Here is a 23,268-nt window from a genome sequence, read left to right as displayed (position 1 = left end):
TTTACTGTGTTATTCTTTACCTCTCTCTGTTTATTTTTAGCCAGTTCAACCTCTTTAAATACAAGTTCAGCAGAATGGTTTTTCTCATAAGAATTCAGAAACCTTTGTTCTGATGATGATCCCATTTAAATTTGATTTTGAGCACAGATTGAAAACTAATTTGGGTTCCCTTAATGGGGAATCTGGACAGACGGACGGACACACACACACACACACACACACACACGGGTCGAATTTTTTTCAGGAACTAGTTTTCTATAGCAGGGTCTTCCTGTGCTTAGCAGTGGAACAGTACAAAGGCCACATTGAACATAGCTGCTGGGGAAACCCTTTTTCCTTCTCTGGCCTGTAAATGCTGTTCTGTTTCAGTGAAAAGCCCTGACATCAGCTCTTGGAAAAATCCTAATACTTGTGTTAGAGCAGGGCTGAAACACTTGCCTAGACAGAGACTAAATGGCTGAACTATAGTTCTAAGTTTATCAGATGCCTCTCAGTCATGTTATGCTCTTTAAAAATATATAAGTTTCAGACATTATCTGGAGAAATTAGGATAGAAAGGACAATTTAACAGCCCCCCTTCTATTCTTTGCTAGTTTACCCTCATTTTATTCTTTCTCCTAAATAAAATCTAAGCTCATGATAATGTAGAATGTATATTTGGTGAGGACAATATATCAACATTATAAACTTTTTATAGTGTTCTCCACATATTAGATGTTCCATAAGTATTTGACGTTTGGGGTCAAATATACTGTTAACTGTAAACAGACTGAATTTGATTTTCTTAGTGATTAGATTTATGGAATATAAAGGTTTATGCATTCATCAGAGTGCTCCTTGAAAATAAACCATAAAAATCACCAGCGGTGTTCCATTGTACTTTGAATAAAATCTAAACTATTTGACATGGTTCACATTCTTATATTATCTGGTCATTTGTTGATCTCAGTACAACTTTCTTGTTGATCTCATCTTAGTACTACTTTCTTGGTCATCTCTATGCTCAAGCTACAGTGGACTCTATTTCTCAGATAATACACTGTTTGTTTTCCCTTGTTACCCTTGAACTAGCTATTTCCTTTGCCTATAACTCTCTTCTGATGGCTGGCTCCTTCATGTAGGTCTCAGATCAAATGCCTTAGAGGTCTTCATTGAATAAACTAAATTCACCCATTTAGACAGAATCACAGCTCTTTTTTTCCCATAGCACTTATCACTATCAGAAATTATTTAGTACAATTATTTGTTTGATTAGTCAGTCTTCTTGTAGAATGTAAGCTTCTTGATAGCTTCTTGAAAGGCCTTATTTGTTCACTGGTGTAGCCTTCAGTGTCTAGAACAGTGCTTTGCACAGATTGCTATTTGTGTGACTGATTATGCATTTGGCTGCCTGTAACAGGAAACGTAAGTCAAACTGGCTTAAGCAATAAGGACATATATTGGCTCACATAAAAAGTTTAGAGGTAGGTAGGAGTCTGGGATTCTTGATTTAGTGGCTTAACTGCCAAGGGCTCAGGTTTCCACTTTTCTACCATTTTTCTTTCCATTTTGTCATCAGTGGCAGCTTCATCTTAAACTAGTCCTTAAGGATGGATGCTAAGTAGCAGTCAGAATTACTTGCTTTCTCATTCACGTCCAGTGGAAGAGAAGAGTATAAGTTTAATGTGGTTCTCACCTAAGAGTAAGAAAATCCTTTTACAGATATTTCCAGTAAACTTTGTTTCTATTTTCATTGTCTCTTTCTTATCCAGTCACTTACCAAGAATAGAATTATTCAGCCAAAAAAGCCCATCTCTGTTGCTGCAAATGGAGTCAGCTTCTTCCCAGTCAGCTGGGCTCTGAGGAAAAGAGTCAATAACTGAATAAAATTGGTGTTTCTTAAAAGTAATGGTATGGTTTCTGGACTGGGAATCATTTATAGCCTCTATAATTCTAAGCAAAAATTTTTCGAATGAATGAATTCATTTAGTAATCATGTATTGAATTGTCAAGTATATGCTTAGCACTATCCTAGTTAATTAGAATACAAAATCATATAGAACGTGGTACTTACCTTCAGATAATATAAGGTGTAGTGAGAGTCATAACAAGTTAACAGAATATTAAAATTGTTTTAAAAATCAATTAATCAATTCAAATAAATTCTTCCAAAAAGGTATCAAAAGTAAAAAGGGGAGATGAAGACCACATGAGACAAAAAACAAATAGCAAGATGATAGACTTAAACTTATCCATATCAATAATTACATTAAAGGTAAATAGTCTGAAAATTCCAATTAAGGCAGAGATTATCAGATCGGATAAAACAGCAAAACCCAGCTATATGCTACCTACAGGAAACATGCCTTAAAAATAAAGACACATAGTTTAAAAGCAGAAAGATGGAAAAAGTTATGCCATACTAACACTAATGAGAGGAAACCTAAGTGACTATATTAATACCAGATAAAGTAGATTTCAGAGCAAAAATCTTATTGGGGTAAAGAAAGTCCTTTTATAACGATAAAGGAGTTAATTTAAAAAGAAGACCTACCAGTTCTAAACTTTTATGCACCTAATAACAGAGCTTCAAAATTTATAAAACAAAAACTGACGTAACTGCAAGAACAAGTAGATAAATCTACAGTCAATGATTTCAGTATCCCTTGATACTTGGCAGTAGACAGAAAATTATCAAAGATAAAGAATACTTAACATTATTGACCAACTTCATCTAATTGCATTTATGGAACGTTCTAGCCAACAGCATAATAAACTTTTTTTCTTTGCAAGATCACATGGAACATTTACGAGGATAGAGCATATCCTGGGCTATGAAATAAGTTGCAATAAATTAGAAGCCTTCACATCACATAAAATATGTTTTCTGACCACAATAGAATTAAATTAGAAATCAATAAAAGAAAAATCTCTGGAAAATCCTTAAATGTTTGGCAATTAAACAACACAATTCTAAATCATCCATAGGTCAAAGAAGAAATCAAAAAGGAAATGGGAAATTATTTTGTGCTGTATAAAAATGGAAACATCACATCAGAATTTGTGGGATGCCACTAAAGCATTCCTTAGAAAGTTATAGCATTAAGCACCTATTAGAAAAGAGGAAAGATCTAAAGTCAGTGACATCAACTTTCATTTTAAGAAACTAGAAAAGAGCAAATTAAAATCAAAGTAAGCAGAAGAAAAATATTAAAGGTCACAGTAGGAGTCAATGAAGTAGAAACACAAAAACTAGAGAAAATCAATGAAAGCAAAAGCGGTTGCTTTTGAGGATATCAGTAAAATTGTTAAACCTCTAGCTAGGATGGTCATGAATAAAAGAGAAGATAAACATTATCAATCTCAGGAATGAAAGAGATGATATCACTACAGATTCTACAGATATTAAAAGAATAAGGCAATATTAAGAATAGCTTTATGTCACTAAATTTAACAATTTAGATGAAATATGGTTTGGAGTTTTATGAATCCCAACAACATAAATATACATAAGTATATATAACTATATATTACATATATAATTAAGAACATAAAATACATATGTGTATGTATACACATATACATACATATATGTAATCATAAACATAAGGAGAGAACAGTACATCATGATCAGTGGAGTTTATCCCAGGAGTAAAAATTGGTGGGAATTAGAGTTATCACTATCAAATATGGTAGTTAAGCAAAGAAGGAAGATGAATGAACCCTGTGGCATTGAATTAGAATCAGAGACATCACTATAAACTCGTGTTTAGCTACACACACACACACACACACACACACACACACACACACACACACACACGCAGTTAGATACAATTATAGATGTGTGTAAATTTCCAAGCTCTGTCTGCTGATAGAGCCTAGAAACTGATACCTTAGTAGCAGCAAGCACACCCAACACCCAGATCTTTGTTCCTAATACTATTCTCCAATAAAATGACTCCTTGGAGAAATGGTTATTCTAGGGTTGGAATAGGGAATGCACAAGATGAGCCTAGAGCACCTCGTAGGATCAGAAACAAGGAAGTACTCAAAAACAAGGATGAGGTCTTGTCGAAGGGATACAGATGCCACCCTGAAAGAATTCTCAGTGACTTATGCTGGAACAGTTTGAGCAAGAAAATAATGTAGTATTGGATAAAATAAATGTACATTAGTTCATATAACTGATTGCAGAGTAAATAGGTGAAGAAGAAACAAAGCTTCCTTATAGAAGAATTCCAAATCGTGTATATAATATCTCCCTCCTCCAGGAGATGGAGCTTAATTTTTCCAGCTCCTGATGTGAGTTGGATTTAGTGACTTACTTTTAAAAGCTAGATTATGGGGGAAAAGAGACTTTATAGAGAGAAGTTTGGCAAACACTACCTTAACCAAATGACCAAATTAACATTACTAGTTGTAAGTCATGTTGCTACTGTATTCCCCTTGCTATTGATGAGAAGTGCACTTCATCTCTGTGATATTCCAGGAATAGATATGTGTGTGTAACTGATTTCCAATAAAAGTGCAAATACAAAGGCAATTCAGGTCTTCAAGAAATGGTGCTGGAACAATAGGATATCATATGTAAAAATATAAACTATCCATACCTCACACCCTATACAAAAATTATTGCAAAATATATCATAGAACTGAAAGTAAAATTGAAGGTCATTAAACTTCTAGAATAAAATGTAGAATATCCTTGTGACTTTGGGTTAGGCAAAGGTTTCTTGTATAATGACACCAAAAGTATATTTCCGAATGAGGTTACATTCACAGATACCAGTGGTTAGGACTTCATCATATCTTGGTGGGTGACAGAATCCAACCCCCCAAAAATACAGTGGTTTCCAATTTAAGGATTGCTTTCATATTGAATGCAGGAGAACGGAGAATCTCTATATGCACTTAGCGCAATCCCCACATTGCATAAGTAATGTGTCTTCCGCATCTTGTTTACTTTTTTTAAAATGTAACAATGGCATTGTAATAAAATACAAATTTATTTGAAAATAGGAATTTATTGTAGCTTTTCAGCATTTATTCAATTTGTGGATGTTATACCTCTGGCTGCTATTATGTAGATTCCTGTTTTGTTTTTATTTTTAACAGAAACAGAGAGTCTCTCTCACCTATTTTGTGCCACACTTTGTCATGTGGGCACTGAAGTAATGTCAAGTTTACCTTAATAGGTCTGTTCCCAAAATCACTTCTTCAGCTTCTTGCTGTGTCTTTACATAAGGGTTAGTTAGGCATAAGTCCATAGGATTAACCTAGGGGACCAGTGTGTCCTATCTTTTCAGTTTACCTAGTATACACGTACACTTCTAGTCCAAAATCCCATGTGGCTTCCTTACTGTAGATAAATTCATCCCGAGGAAGAAATCAAGAGGGAATGCTTTGGCTGTTAGGGATCTTTTGTGGTTATATATAAATTTTAGGATCGCTTGTTCTAGTTCTGTGAAAAATGCCATTTTTGTTTTGATAGGGGATTGCATTGAATCTGTAGATTGCTTCGGGTAGCATGAACATTTTTTAAAGTATAAATGTATATATATATATATATATATATTTGTTTGAAATAAAATGTTCCTTATTTCTATTAAAATATTTTGATAACAGTATTTCTTTTTTAAATTCTGTATTATTTTCAGGGATACAGTACAATGGTTAGATATTTTTATAATTTATAAAATGATCCCGCTGATTACTTTAGCACCCATCTGACTCTGTACATAGCCATTATAATAATATTGACTTTATACCCTATGTTGTACTCTATGTCCCCATGACAGTTTTGTAAACTAATTTGTACATCATTTCTTCACCTTTTTCACTCAGTCCCCAACTTCCTCTCCCCTCTGGCAATGACCAGTTTGTTCTCTGTATCTGAGTCTGTTTTTGTTCAGTTTGTTTGTTTCTTTTATTCCTTAGATTTTGTATATAAGTGAAATCATATGGTATTTATCTTCCTCTTGACTTATTTCACTCAGCATAATACCCTATAGATCCATCCATGTTGTTGCAAATGGTAAGATTTCATTTTTTTTCTATGGCTGAGTAATAGTCCATTGTATAAATGTACCATTAATTTCTTTATCCAGTTGTCTATTGATGGGCACTCAGGTTGCTTCCACATCTTGGCTATTGTGAATAGCGCTGCCATGAACATAGCAGCGCATAGATCTTTACAAATTAGTGTTTTGGTTTTCTTTGGATAAATGCCCAGAAATGAAATTGCTGGCCAAAAGGTAGTTCTTTGTAATTTTTTGAAGAATCTCCAAACTGTTTTTCAGCAGTGACTACCAATTTGCAATCCCACCAACAGTGTACAAGGGCTCCCTTTTCTCCACATCCTAGCCAACACTTGCTGTTTTTTGATTTATTGATGATAGCCGTTCTGACAGGTTTGTGGTGACATCTCGTGGTTTTAATTTGCATTTCTATGATGGTTAGTGACCTTGAGCATCTTTTCATGTGTCTAGTGGCTATCTGTTTTTCCTCTTTGGAGAATTAACTTCTGCCCATTTGTTTTAATTGGATTTTTTGTTTTTTGTTGTTGAATTGTATGAGTTCCTTATAAATTTTGGATAATAACTCCTTATCATATGTATCATAGGCAAATATCTTCTCCCATTCAATAGGTCATCTTTTTGTTTTGTTGATAGTTTCCTTTGCTATGCAAAAACTTTTTAGTTTGATGTAGTCTCATTTGTTTATTTTTATTTCTGTTTCCCTTGCCTGAGGATATATGTCAGAAAAAAAAATACTCATAGCTATATCAGAGAGTTTACTGCCTATGTTTTCTTTTAGAAGTTTTATGGTTTTGGGTCTTACATTTAAGTCTTTGATCTATTTTGAGCTTATTCTTATATATGGCATAAGGAAGTGGTCCAGTTTCATTTTTTTTTTCATGTATTTATCCAGTTTCTCCAATACTGTTGAAGAGACTGTCTTTACCCCATTGTATATTATTGCCTCCTTTGTCATAGATTAAATGATCGTATAAGTGTGGATTTATTTCTGGGTGTTCTATTCTGTTCCATTGATCTATGTATCTGTTTTTATGCCAATACCATGCTGTTTTGTTTATAGTTTTGTAGTATAGTTCGATATTGGGTAGTGTGATACTGCCAACTTTGCTGTTCTTTCTCAAGATTGCCATAGTTATTTGGGATCTTTTATGGTTCCATATAAATTTTTAGATTATTTACTCTAGTTCTCTGAAAAATGCCATTGGTAGTTTGATAGAGATTGCATTGAATCTATTGATTGCTTTGGGTAGTATGGCCGTTTTAACGGTGTTGATTCTTCCTACCCATGAGCATGGTATATGTTTCCATTTATTTTATCTTCTTCGATTTCTTTTTTCAGTCACTTATAATTTTCCAAGAACAGGTCTTTTACCTCCTTGTTGAATCTGATTGCTAGGTGTTTTATTGTTTTTGATGCAATTATAAATAATATTTCTTAATTTCTCTTTCTAATAGTTCATTGCAGCCGACTTCTGAATATTAATTTTGTATTCTGCTACTTCTAAATTCCTTGATCAGTTCTAAGAGTTTTTAGGTGGACTCTCTAGAGTTCTCTCTATATAATATGTAATCTGCAAATGACAGTTTTACTTTTTCCTTTCCAATTTAGATGGCTTTTATTTCTCCTTCTTGTCTGATTGCTGCAGCTAGGACCTCAATATTATGTTGAATAGAAGTAGTAAAAGTGGACATCCTTGTCTTGTTTCTGATTTTAAGGAAAATGCTTTTATCCTTTCCCCATTGAGTATGATGTTAGCTGTGGGTTTGTCATATGTGGCCTTTATCATGTTGAAGTGTGTTCTCTCTGTTCCCACTTTGCTGAGAGTTTTTGTAATAAATGGATACTGGATTTTGTTGAATGCTTTTTTTACATCTACTGTTTGATCAAATGATTTTTATCTTTCAATTTGCTAATGCGGTATATCACATTAATTAATTTGTAGATATTAAACTAACCTTTCATCCCTGGAATAAATCATCCTGATCATGGTATACTTTTGTTTTTTGGAAATTTGTGGATTACTTATTCAATTTCATTGGTGGTGATCTGTTGGTTCAAATTTTCTGTTTCTTCTTGACTCAGTTTTGGAAGATTGTATGTTTCTAGGAATGTACCATTTTCTTCCATATTGTCCAGCTTGTTGGCATGTAATTGTAGTATTTTTTTTCTTTTCTTTTTTAAATAAAAATATATGGGGTGACATTGGTTCAAAAAATCAAATCTCATAGGAGTGAAATCATATGGTTCTCAACTTTTTCTGTCTGACTTACTTTGCTTATGATCTCAAGATCCATCCATTTTGTCACAAATGGCAATATTTCATCTTTTCTTACGACTGAGTAATACTCCATTGTGTGTGTGTGTGTGTGTGTGTGTATGTATATATATACCACATCTTCTTTATCCAATCATCTGTCTTAGGACACGTTGGTTGCTTCCATGTTCTGGCCCTGTGAATAATACTGCTAGGAACATTGGAGTGCATATATCTTCGTGGATAAATGTTTTCAGGGTTTTTGGATAAATTCCCAGAAGAGGAATTGCTGGGTCATATGGAAATTCTATTCTTAGTTTTTTAAGGAACTTCCATACTATTTTACATTCCCACCAACAGTGTATAAGGGTTTCTTTTCCCCCTACAACCTCTCCAACACTTGTTATTATTTGTCCTGTTGATGATAGCCATTCTGACAGACGTGAAATGGAATCTCATATGTTTAAGTCACTACGCCCAAAGCATAGAACATATATTTCTATGGTTTTGATTTGCATTTCTCTAATAGCTAGTGAAGTTGAACATCTTTCCATGTGTTTTAGGCCATATGTATGTCTTCTTAGGAGAAGTGCCTGTTTAGGTCCTCTGCCCATTTTTTAATTGATTTTTTTTTTTTTTTTGAGTTGTATGAGTTCTTTATGTATTTTGGAAATTAGGCCTTATCAGTGGCGTTGTTTGCAGCTATATTCTCCCATTCATATGCTTGCCCTTTGCCTCGTTGATGGTTTCTTTTGCTGTGCAGAAGCTTCTTAGTTTGATTTAATTCCATTCATTTATTTTTGCTTTTACTTCCCTTGCTTAAAATCTTCTCTAAATCCAAGGTTCATGAATTTAGTAGCTATGTTTTTCTTCTATGCAATTTATTGTTTCAGGTCTTACATTTATAGTGTTTTTCTTGTAATCCTTTGTATTTCTTTGGGGTTCATAGCTACTTTTTCTCTTTTATTTCTGTTTTTATTTATATGAGTCCCCTCTTTTTTTCTTTGAGAGTCTGGTTCAAAGTTTATCAGTTTTATCTTTTCAAAGAACTAGATCTTGGCTGCTTTAATTTTTTCTGTTTGGTTTTTGTTTGTTTGTTTGGACTCTATTTCATTTATTTCTACTCTGATGTTTATTATTTCTTTCCTTCTATACTCTTTGGGTTTTGTTTGCTCTTCTTTATCTAGTTATTTTAAGTGCAAGGATAGATTGTTTATTTGAGCTTTTTCTTGTTTCATGACGTAGCCCCATAGTGCTAAAAACTTCCCTCTTAGAACTGCTTTACCTGTGTTCCCTAGATTTTTCGTTCATTGTGTTTTCATCATCATTTGTCTGAAGTTATCCTTTGATTTCTTCCTTGATCGTTGTTAACCCATTCATTGTATAGTAGCATGTTTTTCAGCTTCCATGTGTTTGTGTGTTTCAGTTTTCTTCTTGTAATTAATTTCTAGTTTTATACCATTGTGATCAGTGAAGATGATTCACATTATTTCCTTTTTAAATTTGTTGAGACTTGTTTTTTAGTTTAACATGTAGTCTATCCTGGAAAATGTTCCATGTGCACTTGAAAATAATATATGTTCTATGCTTTGGGCGTAGTGACTTAAACATATCAGTTACATCCATCTTGCCTAATGTGTCATTTAAGGCCACTATTTCCTTGTTGATTTTCTGCCTGGATGATCTATCCATTGATGTTAAGTTCCCCTACTATTATTGTCTGTCAGTGTCTCTCTTTATATTCATCAGTATATGTTTTGTATATTTAAGTTCTCCTAAGATGGGTGCGTAGATGTTTATATGTTAAGTCCTCTTGTTGTATTAATCCCTTTATCATTTTGAAATGTCCTTTATGTCTTGTGATAGTTTTTGTTTCAAAGTTTGGTTTGTTGAATATAACAGACTCTTTTTAATTCCATTTGCATGAAATATCTTTTTCCATCGCTATACTTTCAGTCTGTGTGTGTCTTTAGGTCTGAAGTGGGGTCTTGTAGGCATCATATGTGTGGGTCTTGTTTTCTTATCCATTTAGCCATCCTAGGTCTTTTGATTGTAGCATTTAATTTATTTACATTAATTATTGATAGATATGTGGTTGTTGCCATTATATAATTTTCTGATTGTTTTTGTCATTCTGTTTTTCTTTTTTTTCTCATTCTCTTGTTCTCTTATATGTTGATGACTTTCTACAGTGTTGTGTTTAGATCCTATTCTTTTATTTCTTGTACATCTCTTACACATTTTTGGTTTGTGGTTACCATTTGATTCATATATACCAAGCTATATTTTTAGCCTTCTATTTTAAGCTGATGGTTCCTTAAGTTAATACACATTCTAAATCACTACAATTTTTACTCATTCCCTCCACATTTATGTTTTTGTCATTATTTCTTATAAAAGACTGTGCATGTTTATTGGCATGTATCCCTTAATTTATTGTTGTAATTATACATGATCTTTCTGCTCTTTCCTTTTAACCTCTGTACTAACTTTGTAGTTTGTTGACCCACTGCTCTTATTAATTGTTTGCCTTTGTCAGTGAGAATTTTTTTCTCTCCTCTGTTTTTTACTCCTATTTTTGATCTTTTTCTATTTAACATTTCTCATAATACTGGTATAATCGTAACAAAGTCTTTTAGCTTATTCTTCTCTGAGAAACTATCTCCCCTTTGATTCTACATGATGGCTTTGCTAGACAGAATAGTCTTGGTTGTGGGTCTTTTGATTTCATCACTTTGATCGTGCCAGTCCTTCGGGCCTGCACAGTTTCTGTTGAGAAATCTGCCGATAGTTTTATGGAAGCTCCTTTGTATATACAACTAACTGCCTTTTCTTGCTGCTTTTAAGATTTGCTCTTTGTCTTTAACCTTTGCCATTTTAATTATGATGTGTCTTGGTGTGGGCCTCTTTGGGTTCATCTTGTTTGGGACTCTCTGTGCTTCCTGGACTTGTTTGTGTATTTCCTTCACCAGGCTAGGGAAGTTTTCAGTTACTTCCAAATAGGTTCTCAATCCCTTGCTCTCTCTCTTCTCCTCCTGGCATCCCTATGTTGTGAATATTGGTATGCTTGTTCTTGTCCCAGAGGTTCCTTCAACTATCCTCATTATTTTTGATTCTTTTTCCTTTTTCCTCTTCTGATTGGGTGTTTCCTGCTACCTTGTCTTCTAGGTCACTGATTTGATCCTCTGCTTCATCTAATCTGTAGTCGATTCTGTCTAGTGTTTTCTTAATTTCAGTTAATGTTTTCAGTTCCCACTGATTCTTTTTTGTTTTCTATCTCCATTTTTATGAAGTTCTCACTGCCTTCAACTGTTCTTCCCCTAAGTTCATCTAGTGTTCTTATAACAAGTGTTTTGAACTCCATATTGGATAGATTGCTTTTCTCTATTTTTATTTATTTTTTCCTGGAGTTTTGTCCTGTTTTTTCATTTTGTGACATGTTTCTTTCTCTCCTCATTTGGAGCAACTCCCTTTGTTTGTTTCTGTGTATTAGATAGATTTGCTACAGCTCCCATTCTTGGCAGAGTGGCCTTATATAGTAGGTGTCCTCTGAGGCCCATTTGCAGAGTTCCTTGTCACCTTGTCACCTTGGTGTTCCAGGGGTGTCCCATGTAGTCATGTGTGCCCTCCTGTTGTAGTTGAGCTTCGATTGCTGTTGGCTTGTCAGTGGACGAGATTCACCCTTGGGCTGACTGGCTCTGAGGGCTAGCTGTTGTATTGGACGAGTTGTGAGAACACTGATCTCATGGAATAGGAGTCGCTTTAGCAGGACTCTGGTGAAAGCGGAGTTCACCTTTTGTGTGTGGCATTTGTGGAGCTGGTTAGGTGGTTCTCTGGTGTGGTCTGAAGCCAGCCAATGTGTATGTTGTTTGTGGAGCCTCTCAGGAGGGGCTCTTTTGCAGGATAAAGTCAGCCACTGCTTATGTCTGTCTTGTTCCACCTTGTGGGAGTTACAAAGTGATCCATGGTTGGTTGCCACTTGTGCTGGGGTGGCTATGTTGCAATGTGAGGCCAGCTGCCAGTAGTGCCAGGCTTGAGACCCTTTGCTGATCACCACAATGTAAGCTGAGTTCACCCACCAGTTGTGTCAGGCTTGTAGCCACTTAGTTGAAGATACTTTCCAAGCCAACATTGGCCCCAGCTTATGCCATGCTTGGGGCCATAAAACAAGAGATACAGGGCATGCTGTGGCTAGCCCCTACTTGTTTGGGTTTTGGGGATACTTGCAAGATTTTAAGAAAGATTGCAGTATGACCCTAGGCACGCTGCTTTTTTTTTTATTTTATGTAGCTGGAAGTGACTCAGGCTGGCCTTGGGAATTTGGTAGGGTGGGTTCTCAGTGCATCATAGGACAGGGAGAATGATGTTAACAAGGTTAATGGAGAGCACAGATATAGAGCGCACCTGAACCTGCCACCTGGGTAGTGGAGGGGTCAACAAAGGAACAGTGGTACTTGCCAGCACTGTTGCTCTCAGAGAGTGTTGCTTTGACCCATACTCCTCCAGCTCTTGCCCCAAAGCTAGTCAATTTAGTTCCTCCCCCATGTCCCTGGCACTTTTCAACTCCACTCCTGCTCTGGAACCCGGATTTTGTCAAATCATGAGTGAGAGACTCTGTGCATAGGCCTTTCAAGAAAAGTGCCTGGGACTCCAGCAGCCCTTCGTTTCACTCAGATGTAATCCCCGCTGGTTTTCACAGCCAAATGTTATGGGGACTCCACTTCCTGGCACTAGAGCCCCAGGCTGGGAGTCCATCGTGGTGCTGGGACCCCTCATTCCTCAGGGGAGACGTCTGTAGCCGAGATACCCCTCCGGGTTCTTAATCGCCATACTGTGGGTATGAGACCTACCCGTTCCGTGTCTTCACCCCTCCTACCAGTCTTGACGTGGCTTCTTCTTAATATTCTTAGTTATAGGACTTCTGTTCAACTAGTCTTAAGGTGGTTCTAAATGATGCTTGTTTTATAATTTAGTTCTAATTTGATGTGGTCGTGGGAGGAGGTGAGCACAGCATTTACCTACTTTGCCTTCTTGACCAAAGTTTCTTTTCCTTTTAAATTAGGACTTTGAGGAGGGGGGATGTATTTCTTAAAATATGCCTCTATTAAAAGCTACTTTAGGATTACTTACTTTCGAAAGGCCTTTGGTGTCCCATGCTCAGTCTTCCTAAAACAATGGAGAATAAAGAGTAAACATAAAAACAGTATGATAATCGAGAAATTTATGACAAAGATACTCAAAACTGGGTTAACTACAGTGGCTGATAATTCTTCCGGATATTATAAGATTTAATGTCAAATAAATTGAAAAAATTTCAGTTACCTATTTACTATTTACTACCAATATAAGTTCTAATTCCTTCCCCAAAAACCACATGCGGGAAAAACCACAAAGTATAGCGATACTATACAATCAAAAATTTTAAGCAGTGTTCAAAATCTAAACCTAAGTTATCACTGAATTACCTTTCTACTTCCCATTCCTCCTCCTGAACTTGATCTAATGGAGGAGGTAGAAAATCGAAGATGGTATTGGAAGTACGAGGTGTGCCATCTAAGGAGTCTCCAGATGCTGATGTTTCTCCAACTTGCTTTGATCCTGAAAAGACAAAAGTCAGACATTCGATTGGTGTTAATACTTAATAAAGATGATAATTACAAAAGAGGAAATTAGTCCCAAAAGAGCTTCAACCTAATCTACAGCCACATTCATATTTAAATAACTGTGGGTTAGCTAGAATCAAAATTCTATTATGTAAAACTTTAAAATGCACTAAAAAGTAAACAGGGAAATCATTTTTAAACAACTTTTAGAAACCAACATCAGAGATGCCAACAACTCAGAATGGTGTATGATGAGAAGAAACATTCTCTCACCTTATCCTTTTTACCTCAATCTTTTTCATTCAAATTTTAGTTATTATGGTGATCCAGCAATAAATAATAACCTCATAGTTCTTTTTCTTGATTTGTTATCTTTAGGTAATACCTAAGTTTTCCTCCCTCTCTGAGGATATTGCTCATTTATGCTTCCCACCTTCACTTTCTTCTCATTTTTTTCCTGGTGTTTAATAACTGTATTATTACTATTAGTTGGGTTAATTGGTTATTACCTAAGTCGAAACAATATAATTATATCTGTATTTTTGTTCCATCGAGGAGTTTGAATCTTAACTCTCTTCTATGTCAGATTAGGTATTTAATGCACATATCTTTCCTTCTAATTATATTTCTTTCCCTCTACCTTCATTTCTTTCAACTACAGTTTTACTCACATCATTAGGAGAGTTTTTTGCATTTCCATTCTGATCTGGAGGCACAACTAAATATTCTGTGCTTTGCCAATAGGCTGATTCTAAGTCTGAAAACCAACATAATGCTTATATTGTCATATATAATATATGACATACATATACATATTATTTCTGCCAAGTTAAGAAATATGCTAGTTAGGACTATACTTTCTTTTCTACTGGTGCAATGATGCAATTCCTGGGCCACTTGAAACAGAATATTAAAGACATACTTTCCATCAATTACTTTATGATTATGTTACTTTTTATTTTGCTTCATGTTTAAATCAGAACTTTATGAACAATTCTGTTTTTCTTAGCATTTTTAAATGCTTTTTTATTACTGTCAAGGTAATATAATTTTATCATTTCTTCATTTTGGGTGACTTCCTGTGTTTGTTTCTATGTATTAAGTAGATGTGTTACATCTCTGGCCTTGACATAGTGGCCTTATATAGGTTTCCTGTTGGGCCCAGTAGCACCCAAATTGGGTGCTCCAGGGTGTCACCTGTGTAGGTTGTGTGTACCCTCCTGTTGTAGTTGAGCCTTGATTCCTTTTGGCACTTCAGTGGGTGTGGCTGAGATTTGACTGCCCAGCTTTGTGGACAGGCCATGACTACAGAAGATGAACTGTTGTGCAGAAGTTGAATCCATGGAGCAAGAGTCAATTTTAGGGGGCTGTGGTTCTGGACATGTCCACCCTTTTAGTGTGTCATTTGTGGAGCTTGTTGGGTGGGACTCTTTTGTGGTGTAAAGCCAGCTACCAGGTTTGTTGGTTTTATAATTTCTTGGGAGGGGCTCTTGTGCAGGCCACAGTCAGCCTCCTCTTGTGCTGGGCTTCTGGCTTCTGGGTAGAAGCTGTTTAGTGACCTGTGGTTGGCTACTCTTGTTCTGGGCTTGGGTCTCTTAGGAGAGGATACAGTACAAACTAAGGCTAGCTGCCAGTTGTACTGGGTTTGGGACTCATATGTGGGCACCACCATGTTAGGTGAGTCCAGTCACCACTTGTTCTGGGCTTGTGGCCACTCAATTGAAGCTACGTTTAATGCCAAGGCTGGCCTACTGCTTATGCCAGGTTTGAGTCAAGCGAATGGGAGTTACCATGCAAGTTTTAGTGGTCCCTGCTTGTGCTGGCCCTGTGGCCAGTTAGCAAGAGCTCAGAAGCACACTGAAGCTGGCTGCTGTTTGGGATTTGTGGACCTTTGAGAGAGTTTGGGAAATTCACAGCATGATCCTAGGCAGGTTCTTTTTGTTGAGGAACTGCTGGAATACACTGGTGCTCAGCAAGCAATATGCGTAGGATGGGAATCTCAGGGAATCACCAGGACAAGGCAAACTGTGTTAGCCTGGTTAATGAGGACTCAGATTTGGTTCCCACCTGTGTTTTCGTTGGATTGAAAGAGAGTTCAACAAAGGAACAATGGTGTCTGCCAACACTTTTGTCCTAGAGAGAGGTGCTCCCATCTCCAGCCCCTCCAGCCCTCTCCCCAAAGTTAGGCAGTTTATTTCCTCCATGTATGTCTCTGGTGCGTTTTGAGCAGCTGCCTCTGTACTGTGAGTCTATAGGTGAGTCTTTTTGTGGCCCTTTTAAGACCTGCAGCACCTTGGTCTCTAGTGGCTATTGCACTTTCTCTTTATGAGACCTCAATCCCCACTTGTTTTTACAGTCAGATATTGTGGGGTTTCCCCTTCTTGGCACTGATTCCCTAGGTTGGGGAGCCCAGTGTCGGGCTGGAACCCTTCATATCTCAGGGATTTCTACAGCCAAGATATCCTTCCTGCTTCTTAATTCCGTGGGTATGGGACCTGCCCATTCTACATCTTAGCCTCTCCTACCAGTCTCTACATGGATCTTCTATTCTCAGTTATAGGAATTCTTTTCATTTAGTCTACAGGTGTTTCTCAATGATGATTGTCCTTTAATTTAGTTGTAATTTTGACGTGCTTGTGGGAGGTGGTAAGCACAGAATTTACCTACTCCATCCTCTTGATTGGATATCAGAAAAAAATTTTTTTAAGGAAAAAAACACTTTTATGGATGTGGAAGGTATGTTATATGGAAGATTTAATTGTAATGATATTGGCTATGATCGGGGTTTGTTTGTTTTTTTTTTAGTAGTATTTATCGTTACCTATATTTTAAGTTCATGTAGCCTTTAAATTTTATTTATTGATAGAAATATTTCATCAGCTAAGGAATATGACTTACATAAATTTAAGGATATGTAATCGAAATACCCACAATGCATTTCTTACATTATTTTAAAAAATTGTTAAGTAGAAAACATGGAATATTCTCAGTCCTTATTCCTTTAGATGTTTTCCTTGAAAGTATTTAAGGTTTTTAATCTTCACAACAAATTGACTTGTGTTAATGGAAGGAAATTTTAAAATTAATTTAAAAGTTTTAAATTGTGAACAATTTTAGAGTATAAGGGAACTAAGATTATACTTTTGTGGTTCCTTGTGTTTCCATGTATTGTGAAATTTGGGCAAATTCTTGTCTATTTAGCTTTGTAGTGGAGATAGGCAGCGATTAGGCTTTTGTACATATCAAGTACAACACCTTAAGTTAAGCAGATATTATGAATAATATTTTGCGATTTGGGAGTTATTATAGTTTTGCTTGTTTTTTTCTTCTAAGATTTTGGAAATGAAAGACTTATTCTTGTAGTTATGTTGGCATTTGATAGAAAGATAAATCTATTAAAATTTGTTTTCTTGTTAAATCAGTATTCCTTGCTCAAGAATGCCATTTTTATGGATGCATTAAACATTTTTAATAAAAAATGCAAACAAACTGCAAATATATCATATATGTGATTTAAAGAATAAATTTTGAGTAGCACTTTATAATATCAAAGAAAGTAAAATGTTATTTGACATAATATTTTATATTTTAATTTTACGTTTTAGTAATACGCTCAAGCTCAGATTAATGCTGGCGCTTGTCTCAATGACATCTACTTTTCAGAAGCATGATTTTATCTTCTGGAAAATTTGCGAAAAGCAGCTTGTCTTAAACTTTGCACAGTTCTCACTTTAGTTTACAAATTTTGAACATTTAATCTCAATGTATTTTATGTAAAATCCATCCTAGATTAAGAGGGTTTTTTTTTTCCCCTCTCTTATTTTTATTATTTTCTGATACATATTCTGTAACAAAGAACTGTGAAACAATATTAGGATTTAAATCCCTTCCAAATGAAAAACATGCATTGTCCTTATTTTATAAATAATGAGATTATACTATGGAGTCCAGTTTATTGCTTATGTCAATTTAATGATATTAATATCTCTTCTGTACACATGGATTTGATGATTTGAATGGTTTTGATTGGGATGAGGATACTTAAGTAGTTTGAGGATCTCATACTTTTTTTCCAGAAGTTCTTTTTACTTTTTTTTTTTTAAGTGAATAGTTTAAACTCTAAAAAGATACTGTGTAAGTTAATAGTGATGACCTCAAAGGAAAATTATTTAGAAACCTTATAGGATATATTCACAAAAGTGATAGTATTCCAAGTTGTCAATAAGGAAATGCAAGCCTTTAATAAGTTGTTATTTTCATTCTGAACTATTCCCAGTTCAGAAACAACCAGATAGTCAATTTATAAAAGCTCTGGCAGAGGTAATTAAAATAATTTAGAATTTACCATTTGAGTTGTCAAAATATGTCCAGGAAATAAGAGATGTTTAGTAAGCGTCTGTCATGTGTTTAAGTTCTTCAGTAAAAGTGGCAGTATACAAAGCTATATTTAAGAAGTTAATTTGAAATCTTTATTTTACATTCTAGTGAATCATTTTTGGATTTTACACCAGAACTGATTTCCTTGGTATTGTTATTCTGTGGTTTGTATCCCAAGGTTCAAAAACTAATAACATTGTGAAAAACTCCTTGAGCCATCCTGTCAGCTGTAGCTTCTGCTTTAGAGCCTTTAAGATAGAACTAATGTTCTATTGCCAGTTCTGCTAACAACTTCGTATGCTTGGGATGTGCTAATAAACTACAAAGGTAGATAATGTTCAGACTTTTTTTTTTTTTTTTGGTTTCAAAATTTTTAGCTCTTTTAGTGACTCTAAACTAGATAAGTCATAAGTTGTAGGTGGTGAAAAGATTTATAATTGGTGTTTTTGGAGGGAGAGGGAGTAGTAGTGTTCATTTACTACTTTCGGTTCTGTGAACCTTATTGTCCAGAGATCTAAAGATTGAATTAACAATTCAACTGAAGTCAGCACTATGTTCTAAATCCTATACTTTAAGGGTACTCATTTTTATATTGCAGGCAAATGCCTTTTTAGCTGTTATGTTATTTTGTGAAAAATAATACAATACTAGAACTAGCTGGTTTATATTCATATTAGAGTAAATGTTTTACTTCATACTATTGAAATTATTTTGTAAAAATAGGTAAATGAAAAACTTGATTTACATCCAAGACAGAGAATGCCTTAATCATTCTTGATATTTTAAATGAGATGAGGAAATAATAGATTTTTTTGCTAAGTTTCAGGTATGGTCAATACAATTTAATGATCTTTTCAAAGAAAATCACTAACCCTACCTGACAGGAAAGTTAAATGTTTTGGTTGTAACCTCATCTTTTTTCTTAACCTGTAGCATATGGGAAATTTGTTGACTTGATTATTGATGTTAATTTTATATAATCTGACTTGGTGAATTAAATCTGTGGTTTAATTTCTTGCTTTGAATTATGTCTGTCTGTGGATTTTACTGAGCATTTGAATAGTATTAGTTTTTAAGCTTATTTTTCTTTTCTATTTAAAGTCAAGCCACTAAAGTTCAGATTTTATTTTTGTTCTTCCTAATAGCTGATAATAAATAAGTAGTAACTATGTGATAGGCAATGCTTCTCGTATAATGTTTCTCATTTTCTAATTTAATCTTCTCATTTTCTAATTTTATCCTCAAAACAAATTTGAGGTAGGTACTGGTATTATCACTATGTTATAGATGATGCTTATAGAGGTTAAGCAACATGACCAAGTTCAAGCACTTTTTAAATTTAAATTATTTAAATTTAGAATATATACTAGTGATATTTTTTTCTGAAGAGTCCTTGCCCCACATGTAATTTTCATTGACTATGACAATACCAGAATAGTATTTGTTTTTTTTTTTTTACACTGATGTTTATCATCAATTTATGAGAATTAAGTCTTGGAATTATCTTACCTATTTTGCAGAGCTCTTTGTCTAGTAACTCTCCTCACTGGAATGGATTCCAAAAAAATAGTACTATATTTCATTGATTTCAAGGTGCACAGGTTTTTTCCCCCTATATTTTAACATCACTAATATCAGGATGTATCTTGACAATAGATTTTTGAGAATTCTAAATTTAATAGCTAACATTGTTTGACTGGTATTGAAAGCTTGACCACTAACTAATGTAGGTAAAATTTCCTTAACTTCCTCCCTTTAATTTCATTTATCCTTTATTAAGAACCATCTAGACTCCCAAATTCCTCATCATAAATAAACCCAAGGAGGAAAATATCTATTACTTCAGAGGAGAGAGACAATAGGAATTAAGGTTTGAGTGTAATATCTATTTCTTTTATCAGAACACTCTCACTGGATTACAGTAGTGTCAAAAGGCTAGCTCTTTTCTCATCACAATCAATGATTTCTATTAGGCTATTTATTATAATCATATACGTGATAACACAAAACTTTTGCAGCCCTTTGCAATTTTTTTAATTCCAGAAGAAATTACATTTAACAGTTTAAGGGATATCTCAAATATAAGATCAGGTATGTGTGTGTATATATTGTAGAGTAGTTAAACCTGGTTTAAGAAATGGAAGTTTTATTCCAGTGTATATTATTTTACTGGGTTAGGGTTATTTAATTACCAAGTCACATTTCCCTCTGCACTTTAATAACATTGGGAAGAGTGTGAAAATAAAATATTGGGGGAGACCTCTATATTGTTACTTAGGGTTTTAATAATATTAAAGCTTATAACTAACAAAGAAAAGGTATCCATCCTTCATCGAGTGAGTAAATATATTGTGACATTTAAAGCAGTTGGTTAGGATTTCTGGTATATAAATATGCTTAGTATAGGTAATCCAAAGTAAGGGTGTCTAGTTACCTTATCCCAATGGCTGAAATTCCTGATATTCTTTTCCTTTATTTATTATGGATATTAGTATTTTGATTTTATCTTATATCTGGAAAAATACATAACACACATATGTAAATAGGCACAAACATGTTCATTGTTGGTTAAATGTCTGAATTAATACACATAATATTTTCAAAAGCCAGACACAGTTTGATTAGGCACATCTAATGCCTTAGCTTTCAAACACAGCTGTTCTACATAAATATAAAATCATGATTTGATGACTGACTACACAATGGACAGGGACTTGAAAATATAGAATTTTTTATACCAGAACTGTTTCATCAGCCTAGTGTTGGGCTAATTTGTTACTCAGAAGATGACCAATTTTTAGCCTTTAGATCTGCCTTTTTGCAGCAGTCAATAGTATTGGTTATCTCTTCTTCCTTAGCTCCTAGGACAGACAGCCCTTTCTCTTTTCTGGTTTATCTTCTTAATCTCCTTCATTGGCTCTCACATCCATCTTCAGTTGTTGAGAAGCTATCCCTCTCCTTACTCCCAGGATTTGATCCTTAATCTTCACATGCTATTTTAAATTTTAGTGACCATACATGGATTGATGACTCAAATCTACAGACTGTAGCCCCAGACTTTACTTTGGGGTTCTAGCTTTCCGTTTCCAGGTATCTAATTACATCTCCATCTCAGTATGAAACAGTGGTAGGTGATTTTCTTAACTGGAGCAGAGGAAACAAGTGAAATAGCCAGGAAGGCCCTTGACATTGTTAGTTATGTATATATGCAGCTACACATACATATGAACATACGTATTTGTTCGTTTTACCTCATACTTTAAAGTAGAATTTAATAATTAGATAAAAAGTATCATAATTTAAAAGTTTTTGTTTGAGAAAAGTTCTTTATCTGTACTTTATGAATGTAGTAAGTAGATTATAAGCAGGTTATACTTTATACTATAGAGTAGTTATTTATCTTCACATTTCATTTTTGTCCTCCTTTTTCCCTCTTCCTTTTCCATTTCCTTTTAAGAAAATGGCTCAGGAAACTGTCTTACAATCAATAGCTGGGAACTTCTGGGCTTCTTTACCAGAACCTCCCTGGATGTTGCAGCCCCTGATCCAAGCAGCATTGTTTGGGGGCAGGAATTTTTATAATGGCTATTAGGCAGAGTGGCTAAAGTTGCTAATTTATCCTCCGCAGAAATTCTGTTGGAAATTCTTTTCTGTCAACACTTATATTCATATGTAGATTAAAAACATGTTCCCCGCCCCGTTCCCCCACAAGTAAGAATGGCTTACTTAGGAACTTTTACTTCTGAAGATTTGGTAATCTTTTGTAATAAGTGTATTCTCTAGAACAGTGTCTTCTTATTTCAGAACTCCTTTCCTTGTTATCCCTAATTTTGTTGTGAGTTAACATGCTATCACTTACTAGGGAAAATTTTAGATTCTTAGTCTTTCTTTGGATCATTTTTGATTTATATAGGATTTAAAGGGAATTTTACTTAAGTTTGTACTTTTTTGAGTTTTTTAAAAAATAAACTACTTTTATTTCACATAAAATAGTCATTCAAGTATTGTTTTATGTTTATATCTTACTTTCTTTACTAAAAGCCTTTTTTTAAAACCCAGTTTTATTGATATTTGTAATAAACCCTGTTCGTATTACCTAGACTGCATAATTTTACATAAAATACTGTAGATTGAGATAATTTCTGAAAAGAACAGAAAGGAAAATGGGAATAAATTTGAGAACACATTTTAGACTTACTGTTTATGTATAGCATCAAACTCTTATCAAGAAGCCTTCAGTAATACTGCTTTTAAAAAAGACAACCAGGAGGAAATGCTGTAATTCTTTTAGCTTATAGAACCAAGAAAAAAAAGAAGCACCTTTTGTTTTCTGCTTTTGGAACATATTTTTAATAACTGATAGTACTCCAATGGTAATTTTTTCTAGATTTTTGTTATTAAAACTAAACATTAGTAATAGAGAATCATGATTTGATCATAATCAAAGGGTAGACAGATCAATAGTGCAATAATCAGCACCCAGATATTTTGGAGGGTGAAGAGAGATGATGGGCAAGGAACTTTTCCTCACTAATAGTAAAATATTTCTCTTTGCCTTCTTTTTTTTCCCCCTCCAAATCTGTACAATGGAAATAATATCTTCATGGTTATTTTTAAGGATTAAATGAGATAATACATATTAACAACTTAGAGTAGTGCTTAGCATCTAGTAAGCCCTCAATAAATTTAGCTGCTGCTATTATTTGGATTTTTAAAAGGAGAACCAGTAGTCAGAGACGGCTGATGATAAATTGCACCTGCAATTTAAGATTTAACAAAATAGTTAAGATATTAAAAATGGTGCTGAGCTTCTCACTCCACCTGTTTGTTGAATTGCTTTGGAAAAGTTAGCATAAAATTTAAATTTTTTTTTGTTTACGGCCATGCTACCCTGAACAAGCCCGATCCCATCTGATTTCAGAAGCTAAGCAGGGTCAGGCCTGGTTAGTACTTGGATAGGAGACCACATAGGAAGACCAGGTGCTGTAGGCTTAAAAAATAAGGGATCATAAG

The 23,268-nt window shown here is 34.5% G+C and overlaps 1 protein-coding gene and 1 pseudogene across 4 annotated transcripts in view; both read left to right on the top strand.

The window, feature by feature from the left end:
• Positions 1–23,268, top strand: part of ARHGEF12 (Rho guanine nucleotide exchange factor 12) — a 148,086-nt gene that overhangs the window by 43,258 nt on the left and 81,560 nt on the right. The window lies entirely within an intron of this gene.
• LOC111734081 lies at positions 23,129–23,247 on the top strand (annotated as a pseudogene).

The sequence above is a fragment of the Pteropus vampyrus genome, unplaced genomic scaffold (assembly GCF_000151845.1).
Source record: "Pteropus vampyrus isolate Shadow unplaced genomic scaffold, Pvam_2.0 Scaffold755, whole genome shotgun sequence".
Lineage (NCBI taxonomy): Eukaryota > Metazoa > Chordata > Mammalia > Chiroptera > Pteropodidae > Pteropus > Pteropus vampyrus.
Note: the sequence above shows the minus strand (reverse complement) of the source record. Positions and strands in the feature narration are given on the sequence as shown.